We start from the raw sequence: 9773 nt of genomic DNA, 5'->3' as shown, positions 1-9773 counted from the left end.
GGAGGGGAGGGGAGGGGAGGGGAGGGGAGGCAAGGCGAAGCTCCTACCTGTGACTGAGAGCTCAAGGTTCAGGGATGAACTGGACAACTGACCCCTGGAAATGCATGTACAATTGCTGCCACTGGGCCTAGCTGCTGCTAAAGCAAATGACAAAGCAAATCAGTTCAACTCAGTAGCTCTCCCTGCTCAAGGGGTACTTCGACCTCTTCCCTCTTGGGGAACCTCAGAAGCCTCTGAAACTCCCCGCTTCTTCTTCCCTTACATTCCCTTCAGAGGAAAACATTTGGTATGGGTTTGAAAGCAGGAGGGCCACCCCACCCAGGACCTTCCTGAAAGATCTACAACCTGACCCCTACGGACAGAGAGACACAGGGACTCACCACCCTGTCTGACAACAGGAAAACCTGCAGGGTGTTAAAGGCAGAGAAGGGGAAGTGAAGCCCACAAACAGCTACTGGAACCACTGAACTTCAGAGATTAAAACAAACCAGGCAGGAGGCCCACGTTTCCCCGGCCCCCAGCAGGGACCCACAATCCAGCCTTCCAAAGAGGACAATGAACATTGTATTCCCTGGAGCTCCACTTTGAGAGTTTATAAAACCTGCCAGGCATCCTGAGAACATGGAAACAGCAATGGGAAACCCAGAGCATTGTTCAGACTCTTGGTGAGAACCTCCTACCCCTGCAGAGATGGAAGAAACAATTCTGTGTGTTATGGCCAGCTTGCATATATACCAGCAAACCACAGACCCGTGAGGCAGCGACTGGGTCTTTTTACTACTATCATTTCCCAAGTGCCAGGCACATAGCTGGCACTCAAAAATATTTGTTCCCAGCCGGGTGCAGTGGCTCCCATCTGTAATCCCAGCACTCTGGGAGGCCAAGGTGGGTGGATCACCCAACATCAGGAGTTTGAGACCAGCCTGGCCAGCATGGTGAAACCCCATCTCTACTAAAAATACAAAAATTAGCTGGATATGGTGGTGCATGTCAGTAATCTCAGCTACTCAGGAGGCTGAGGCAGAAGAATCGCTTGAACCTGAGAGGCGGAGGTTGCAGTGAGCCAAGATCATGCCATTGCACTCCAGCCTGGGCAACAAGAGCAAAACTCCATTTCAAAAAAAAAAAAGGCCGAGTGCGGTGGCTTACGCCTATAATCCCTGCACTTTGGGAGGCTGAGGTGGGCAGATCACCTGAGGTCAGGAGTTCCAGACCAGCCTGGCCAATATGGTGAAACCCCATCTCTAATAAAAATACAAAAATTAGCCGGGCATGGTGGCAGGTGCCTGTAATCCCAGCTACTTGGAAGGGTGAGGCAGGAGAAGCGCTTGAACCAGAAGGAGGTTGCAGTGAGCCAAGATCGCGCCATCGCACTCCAGCCTGGGGGACAAGAGCGAGACTTCATCTCAAAAATGAACAAACAAACAAAAAAATATATATATTTGCTCCCTAAATAAGAGAGAGTGATGGACACCATCTTTGTAGTCTGGCACCCTAGGTACCCACATGGGCAAAGATGAAAGTCCGTTCATTTATTCATTCAACAAATATTTATTCATTATCTCCTCTGTGCCAGGCACTATCCTAGACACAACAGGCAGCAAAATAACTCCCCGCCCTGTGGAGTTTATCTTTTAATGGGCACAAAGGTGGGAATCTCCACGCTCCTGAAAAAACTACGTAAACCACAGACATTCAATAATTACTTAATAAATGTCTATACTACGCATAAGCAACTGGTACCAGATGCTGTGACAGGAACCTGGAATCTGGGAATAAGCCCTAGTGAAAATATTTCATCTTCAAGGTCAGGATCTTAAATCTGGATCCTGTGTCAGCGGTGATCAGGGACCCCTGAGTAAAGAAAATGGGATTACCTCATTGGTGCATCTGTCTTCATCTGTTGGTGAGCAGAAGCCACTGTGTGAGTATCATGTGCATGCCCAAAACACTGTACAACACTGCAGGATCGAAAAAACCCCAACAGCTTTAGCTGAGAAATGCCACGGACCCTAAAAGCAACTCTAATAAATTATACCCACCATAACTCAAAGAGTGCTCCCAAGGTAATCTGGCTCCTCGTCTGTCCCTTACACACCACCCTGAGATGTGATTGTGAGCCTGAGTCAGCAAATATTTCCCCAATCCTGGAAGGAGTCTGCTCGCTCCCAAGCACGCAGACACTGGCTTTGCTGATTTTATCAGGTCGGGGCAGAAGGAGCAGGCAAGGTAAGAAAGGAGCTGGTGCCCAATACACCCCATGGGTAGCAGCTCATAAATGAAGATGTCCTGAGTCATAGTTGATTCCTTCACCAAAGCTGCTGGAGAATGAACTGGAGTCACATCCCAATCACCAGCCTGCTGAGTTATGAAGGCTAGGAGCCTTCTGCCAAGGAAGAAGACCCATATGTCTGAAACCTGATGCAAGGGGCCATGTTCTCCCTGCCAGGCTCAAGGTAAGTTCCAAAGGCTCCTCTGACATCCTGGAATCCAGCTGTTGCAAGCGGCTCCTCCCCCTGGCTCCAAAGGCAGAGAAAAATGCTCAGGGACACCAAACATCTCCAAGAAGCAGCTACTAGGTAATCTGGGACAACATGGCATAGACAATGGCATCGGGCACAGGGCTAAGCAAGGGCCTGGCAGAATGGACAAATCCCACAGAGACCTGGATAGGGAGGAAGAGAACGTTTCCAGTGTGGGCAATGCTGAGCAGTGGAGCTGGGTCCTGCAATTTCCAGGCCCTTCAGAGGCACTGGAGGAAGGCACCACTGTTCAGCTTCCCAGCCTGCAGGGAGCACTCAGGGAGTTGGGCCTCAGGGACAGGATACAGCTGAAGCCCTTAAAGTGACAGGTCCAGGATGGTTGCCGTGGCTCACGCCTGTAATCCCAGCATGTTGGGAGGCCGAGGTGGGCAGATCACGAGGTCAGGAGATCGAGACCATCCTGGCTAACATGGTGAAACCCCGTCTCTACTAAAAAATACCAAAAAACTAGCCAGGCGTGGTGGCGGGCACCTGTAGTCCCAGCTACTCGGGAGGCTGAGGCAGGAGAATGGCATGAACCCGGGAGGCAGAGCTTGCAGTGAGCCGAGATCACGCCACTACACTCCAGCCTGGGCGACAGAGCGAGACTCTGTCTCAAAAAAAAAAGTGACAGGTCCAACTCCTGAGAGAGAGGAGCTGCACTACTCCAGGATGTGCCAGAATCCGCAGGCCCTGAAGACATCTTGCACAACAGTCAGGACAGCTGTAGGCCCAAATCCGCAGGCCCTGAAGACATCTTGCACAACAGTCAGGACAGCTGTAGGCCCAAAGCAGAGGCCTAATGGCTTCCTAGGCCAGTCCCCTACACTGTCTATCCTCTTACCAGGCCCTAAGGGAAGGGGTCTAAGGGACCACGGGTGGGGTTGAAAGGCTGAGGAGGAGCAATTCTTCCTGAATGGGTTAAGGCGTATATTACACAAGAAGGCCATGGTGAAGAGGCAAAGAGAAAGGCAGCCGAACGAGCAGTCCGTGTAATCTCAGTGCTCTGGGAGGCCAAGGTGGGGAGGACTGCTTGAGGCCAGGAGTTTGAGACATTGTGAGAGCCTGTCTTTACCAAAAAATTGTTTTTTAATTAGCTGAGTATGGTGGCGTACACCCGTAGTCCCTGCTACTCTGGAGGCTGAGGCAGGAAGATCCCCAAGCCCAAGAGTTCGAGGTTACAATGCACTATGATAGCACAACTGCACTCCAGTCTGGGCAACAGAACAAAACCTTGTGTCAGAAAAAAAAGAAGGAAAGAAAATCCAGACCCAGACTCTGCAAAAATCACTGAATGGGAAGGAATTTGGTAATTGACAATCATGACTACCTTCTCAGAAAACAAGAGTGGACAAACTGCAAGAAGCTATCCAGCTAGGGCTGCTGGTGCCCAAGCTGCTCCACAAGGACTGGCCTTGACCCATTCTCAAATCTCTCACCTGTCACCACAGCAGAGAGCACTACTAAGGGGTAAGTGTGGCCAGGAGTAACAAACTGCTCAAAAGAGTAAGGAGTCCTTGAGAGCCAGAGACTAGACTAAAAATCTGTCCAACACTTGACCTCTACCTCTTTAGAATGATCCACTAAAACCCTGGAGAGATGCTATTCACAGGAACATGGAAACCCTCTGGTCCAGTCTGCCCAAATCCTTGCAAGTGCTGCAAAGGGGGTCTTGGGGTCAGTGGAGAGGGGACTGGCTCAACGACAGGCCATCCACAATCCTATTGCTTTCACAGAAAACAGTCAGTGCACAACAGGATTACAAAAGTTTAAAGTCTGGTCAAGCTGGTTCCTTTGGCTCTCCACCACAGCTCCCAAAGGTTGCCAACTCCTGTGTCCAATCTGGCTCAGACAGCATAATCATCAAAAGAGGAGCCCTAGAAACCTGGGGCCAGGTGAAACAATGAGCCTTCATCTCTAAACATGAGAGTGGGTCATGCTTTCAGAATCCTCCAAGATCAGACTGGGTAGAAACAAAGGATATGTTATTTCTTGAATATTTCTTTAGAGAACCAATGCCAAATAAAGGAGCTCAAACTGAAGGATATGAAGAGAATTTTCTGTTTGGTAAGGTTCAACATCCAGACACACATGTAAAGTAGTGGACTCTCAAGCCCCAGAAAAGACAATCTATGTGACTGGAAGCCGACATGTCTGCTCAAGTTCCTGACAAGGTCTAACTACTGCAGCCCCACAACCTGCCCAGGTAGTTATCAATCTGATACCTCATACTATGCCTGCGCAAAGGGAACAGAACTTTGGGGTTGCCCTTCCTCTTGGATACAGAGGAAATTAAGCTCCCAGGGAAAAAGAGGGAGAATTTGGATTCCCTAGATTCAGAAAAGAACAAAGAAAAAAGAGGGAGAAGAGACTCCAAGAGAACATGCTCAGTGACCAACATCAGAGGCACATTCAGTTGGCCAAAGATTGTCAAAAAGATATGAGAGAAAATCAGCAGCTGTTTCAAGCCACCAATAATAAAAGGGACAGATGTCCGCCAGCCCCAGGGCTATCAGGCCAGCAATCTATTTCAAAACTCGAACAGGAAAAAAAAAAGTTCTGGAGCCAGTACACAGAAAAAAGGTTGAAGACCACAAGGATTTTCTGGGGCACAGCTTCTGGAGAATTCTCTTAGCCCTTTGGGATGGAGCACAGGGTGGAGGGTGGGAGTGAGGGCACAGAAAGGCCGGGGTATCATGGTACAAGTGTATTCCATATATCCAGAGTGGAAAGACACAAAACCCTGGTTCCTGGAAAGGGAAAAGAATTGGACAAAGCCTCTGGCTACCCGCGGCACACATCCAGCTCAGCGCCGTCTCTCCCCAGGGGTTCCTGGAAGTCAACAGCCCTATAAAGGGGAAGTATTAAAGCTGAGATGAGAAGAATGGCCTACAAATTGGACATCATCTCTGATGCAACACCCAAGTAAATTCTCCCACACAATCTGTTATTTCCTTTAGTCAATCAGCCTCTTAATTCGATCAAGGTCTGAACACCTCCACCCCACCCCATGGTTCTGTCAACTGCAGGTCAAGTTAAAGTAGAGTGTGGAGCTAAGGCTTCTCCCTGAAGCAAGGGAAAGGAACAGGGAGAGAAAAGGAGGTGGGAATGTAGGGGACGGAACTGATACGAAGGAAATTGGAAAGAGAAGCAAAAACAGGGCCTCTTAGGGAGCCAAGGTGAAAGTCTTAGAGAGACAGGCACTGCAAGCCCGGAGCTGGAAAAAGCCTAGGAACACCCTGGGGAAGAGGATGAGGACCCATAGTACTGGGAGGGATCAGGCCACAGATAAGGGGACAGGAATGGGGAAAGAGAGTAAAGCCTGCGAGACAAGGATTGGGAGGATGAAGGCAGGAGACAAGGATAATGAGGGGGACAGAGGAAAAGATCCCGGAAAAGACCCTAAGTAGATACGGCAATGGATTCGGGGACACCAGAAAGGGGTGAAGGAAGAGGTCAGAGGCAGGGGAGGGGAGTGGGAGAGGCCCCCGGGCCTGAGACAAGGTTCTCCTAAGTGGGAGGAGACGGAGCCACGAGGCGCAAGAAGGGGCACAGAGTCGAGGGGAAGGAGGCCCGTGTTTCGGACTCACTCAAGCAGCTATGCGGGTCCAAGGACGGGGGGCGCAGGGGCGGCGGGGCGCCTACACGGCAACGCACGGCGGCTGACAGGAGCGGGCCGGAGCATCGGGAAGCCGCCGCGACGCTGTCCGCGGACCCTAGCAGCTCCCCGCACCCCGCTCCCCGCCGCCGGGCCTTGCGCCCCAGTCCCGCTGGCCACCTCGGCCCAGGCCCGCCGCTTCCCTCCGCCACTTGCCTGCCCGCTTCTCTCGTCTCAGACTGACCTGTCCCGGCTGCCTACGGCGCCACCGCCGCAGTCCCGCAGGCTCCGCAGAATTCTCCAGCTCCTGCCAAAACTTTTCCCATTAATCCCCAGGTCCGCTGCGGCCGCAGCGTCACACGCTCCACGGCCCGGCCCCGCCCCCACCAGCGCGACGTCACCGCGCTGCTCGGCCCTTCCCTCCCCACGCCCCCTTCCGCCTGGCGGCGACCAATCACCACGCCTCCTGGAGACTCCCCTGATTCTGTCTCTCCGCCCACCGCACGCTGCCCAGGGCCCTCCTGTGGCGCCCTCTGGTGCGGGATGCGGACATAGCAGCTCAGGGAGGAGCAGGGGAGCGCCTGGGCCAGTAGAACAAGTCCAGCAAGTGTCACAAGAGGGAATTTAAAGCTGGAAGGGAATTTCGAGGTCATCTAGTGCAACCTCCTCATCTTCCAGTGAAGAAACTTAGTCCTAGAAAAGGTACGTGACTTGCAGTTGGAGAGACTCTTAACCCAGTGCTAGGTCCACTGGAGGAGATCATACCGCCTGTAATTTTCAAAAAAGGGCTTTCAGCCTTCAAGAGGCTTCTACAACGAAATTTACGGTCTTAAGAGTTCTTAACCTTTCTTCCCATGTGCTTATGTAATACGCTTATTCACCTAAAATAGGGGACATCCTCCCTATTGTAGAAAATTCCGTTCTTACTTCTTAATCCAGGTCTTGAAGACCTGGAAGGGACCTATTAACCCAACCTACCGCTTAAGATGTACCAGCTACCTAGCAGCTGGGAGGCAATCTGGTGGAAGAAGTTGGCTTTCATCTGGCAATGAACAAAACTTGACTCTTACGTATATGACCAACGGCTCCTCTCCATCATCATTAAAGATTACCCCTTGCCTCTCCTTCGGCCACACCTTCCGTGGGCTATAAGCTCCTTAGGCCACACCCTAGCTATCTGGATGAGCGATTTTTTTTTTTTTTTGAGACAGAGTCTAGCTCTGTCGCCCAGGCTGGAATGCAGTGGCGCGATCACTGCTCATTGCCAGCTCCGCCTCCTGGGTTCAAGCAATTCTCCTGCCTCAACCTCCCAAGTAGCTTGGATTTACAGGCATGGGCCACACGCCGCCCGGCTAATTTTTTTTTAATTAATTCATTAATTTTTTTTTTTGAGACAGAGTCTAGCTCTGTCGCCCAGGCTGGAATGCAGTGGCGCGATCACTGCTCATTGCCAGCTCCGCCTCCCGGGTTCACGCCATTCTCCTGCCTCAGCCTCCCGAGTAGCTGGAGACAGGCCCGCCCAACCACGCCTGCTAATTTTTTTCTATTTTATAGAGAACGGGGTTTCACCATGTAAGCCAGGGATGGTCTCGATCTCCTGACCTCGTGATCCGCCCACTCTCGGCCTCCCTAAGTGTTGAGAATTACAGCCTGAGCCACCGCGCCGCCACGCCAGCTAATTTTGTATTTTAGATAGAGACGGTTTTTGCCATGTTGCCAGCTTCTAGGAAACTCTGGACTCAAGTATCCCCCCCTCAGCTCCAAAGGCTGGGATTACAGCGTGAGGCCACATCCTGGCAGGGAGAGTGATTTTTTTTCCCTTCTTTTTGGCTTCTCTTTTTTTCCCCCTACTTTTTGAAATGCTGTGCATTATATTGTAACTTAGACGTCAACTTCCTTGCCCTTTGAGACTAAGTAAAAATGGACTGTGAAAGTCAAAGCCCCTTCCCTTAATATTTTTTACAAATATCTGGGAGATGTATATTCTCCTACATATCTCTTGCCTCTGGGTTTCGCTTTTGCCGGCTGTTGCTGTACCGCAAGTTCAGAAGTTGGAGAGGAAACTCAGCTCTCCCTGAAGACTGCCCCACCTTCCCACACAAAACATTCACGCAGTACAAAGAGCATTAAGGTTACTCTGGGCCCTGGGGGAGGTCCACATGATACATGGCAAACAGTTGAACTCACCCTCAGGAAGTTTTAAAAGTCCTTTTCGCCGGGCCGGTGGCTCAAGGCCTGTAATCCAGCACTTTGGAGAGGCCAAACGGGCAGATTACGAGTTCAGGAAGAGATCGAGACCATCCTGGCTAACACACGGTGAAACCCCGTCTCACTAAAAATACAAAACTAGCGGGCGAGTGCGGCGGCCTGTAGTCCCAGCTACTTTGGGAGGCTGAGGCAGGAGAATGGCGATAACCCAGGAGGCGGAGCTTACAGTGAGCTGAGATCGGCCACTGCACTCCCAGCCTGGGCACAGAGCGAACTCCGTCTCAAAAAAAAAAAAAAAAAAAAAAAAGTCCTTTTCCACACCCCAGCTGAGGTTTTCTAACCGGCCCTGCACCCTCTAGCCTCCTCCAAAATCACTAACTCTCCCTCCTGCCCCACCATTCTCTCCTCTGTCCCACCCTCTCTGGAGAAAACACAAATTCCTCTGGCTTTCTAGGGAGAAAGAGAAAGAGACATTTTAACCATATCTCTTTGTTGCTTAAGTTCCTGCCAACACTCGTGCTTTGAAGATCTGTCTACCCCTAACAAGCTTATTTCCCCTGTAAACTAAAAACAAAATCCCAAGCCCCCTAATTGAATGGACCCTCTTGGCCAAGGGGACCCCAGAAAAACCTTAAAAACTGAATTTCCAGCCATGACAGGTCAGGAAGTCAAACATGCCTGGTTATACTCCCTCCCCTTTGCAGTTTAGACACAACATCTGACCAGCATCAATGTTAAAATACAGATCATAGGCCGGGCGCGGTGGCTCACGCCTGTAATCCCAGCACTTTGGGAGGCCGAGGTGGGCGGATCACAAGGTCAGGGATCGAGACCATCCTGGCTAACTCGGTGAAACCCCGTCTCTACTAAAAACACAAAAAATTAGCCGGGAGTGGTGGCGGGCGTCTGTAGTCCCAGCTACTCGGGAGGCTGAGGCAGGAGAATGGCGGGAACCCAGGAGGCGGAGCTTGCAGTGAGCCGAGATCGCGCCACTGCACTCCAGCCTGGGCGACAGAGCCAGACTCCCTCTCAAAAAAAAAAAAAAAAAAAAAAAAAAAAAAAAAAAAAAAAAAAAAAAAAAAAAAAAACAGATCATAGACTAACAGAATGTGCACTCTTTGTAGCAATAAGAAACCAAATTATAATCAGGACCTACAGCTGTGACAGGTAAGAAGTCACACACTCTTATCTAAAGAATAAACTACATTTTCTGCCAGTCACGGTGGCTCTTGCCTGAAATCCCAACACTTTCAGAGGCCGAGGTGGGCAGATTGCTTGAGTGCAGGAGTTCAAGACCAGCCTGGGCAACATAGTGAGACCCTGCCTCTTAAAAAACAAAAACAAACAAAAAAGAAAAACGGTGGCTCACGCCTGTAATCCCAGCACTTTGGGAAACGAAGGCAGGCGGATCACGAGATCAGGAGATCGAGACCATCCTGGCTAAC

At 50.8% G+C, this 9773-nt stretch overlaps 1 protein-coding gene across 8 annotated transcripts in view; it reads right to left on the bottom strand.

The window, feature by feature from the left end:
• PPARD (peroxisome proliferator activated receptor delta) overlaps positions 1–6497 on the bottom strand; it is an 89991-nt gene extending 83494 nt beyond the window's left edge. For 3 of the 8 annotated variants that reach the window (XM_017870055.1, XM_017870064.1, XM_017870063.1), the window contains exons 1-2: positions 6365–6497; positions 1878–1961 (exon numbers count right to left, since the gene is read on the bottom strand). The gene's annotated coding sequence lies outside the window, so the exon portion shown is untranslated. Of the gene's footprint in view, positions 1–47; positions 839–1877; positions 1962–6364 lie in introns of those variants that run through there. The other 5 variants (XM_017870056.1, XM_017870057.1, XM_017870058.1 and 2 more) reach the window with 5 other exon arrangements.
• Between the last annotated feature and the right edge of the window lie 3276 nt (positions 6498–9773).

The sequence above is a fragment of the Rhinopithecus bieti genome, unplaced genomic scaffold (assembly GCF_001698545.2).
Source record: "Rhinopithecus bieti isolate Rb0 unplaced genomic scaffold, ASM169854v2 scaffold_4553, whole genome shotgun sequence".
NCBI classification, from domain to species: Eukaryota; Metazoa; Chordata; class Mammalia; order Primates; family Cercopithecidae; genus Rhinopithecus; species Rhinopithecus bieti.
The sequence above is the reverse complement of the archived record's forward strand: the minus strand, read 5'-3'. Positions and strand labels throughout refer to the sequence as shown.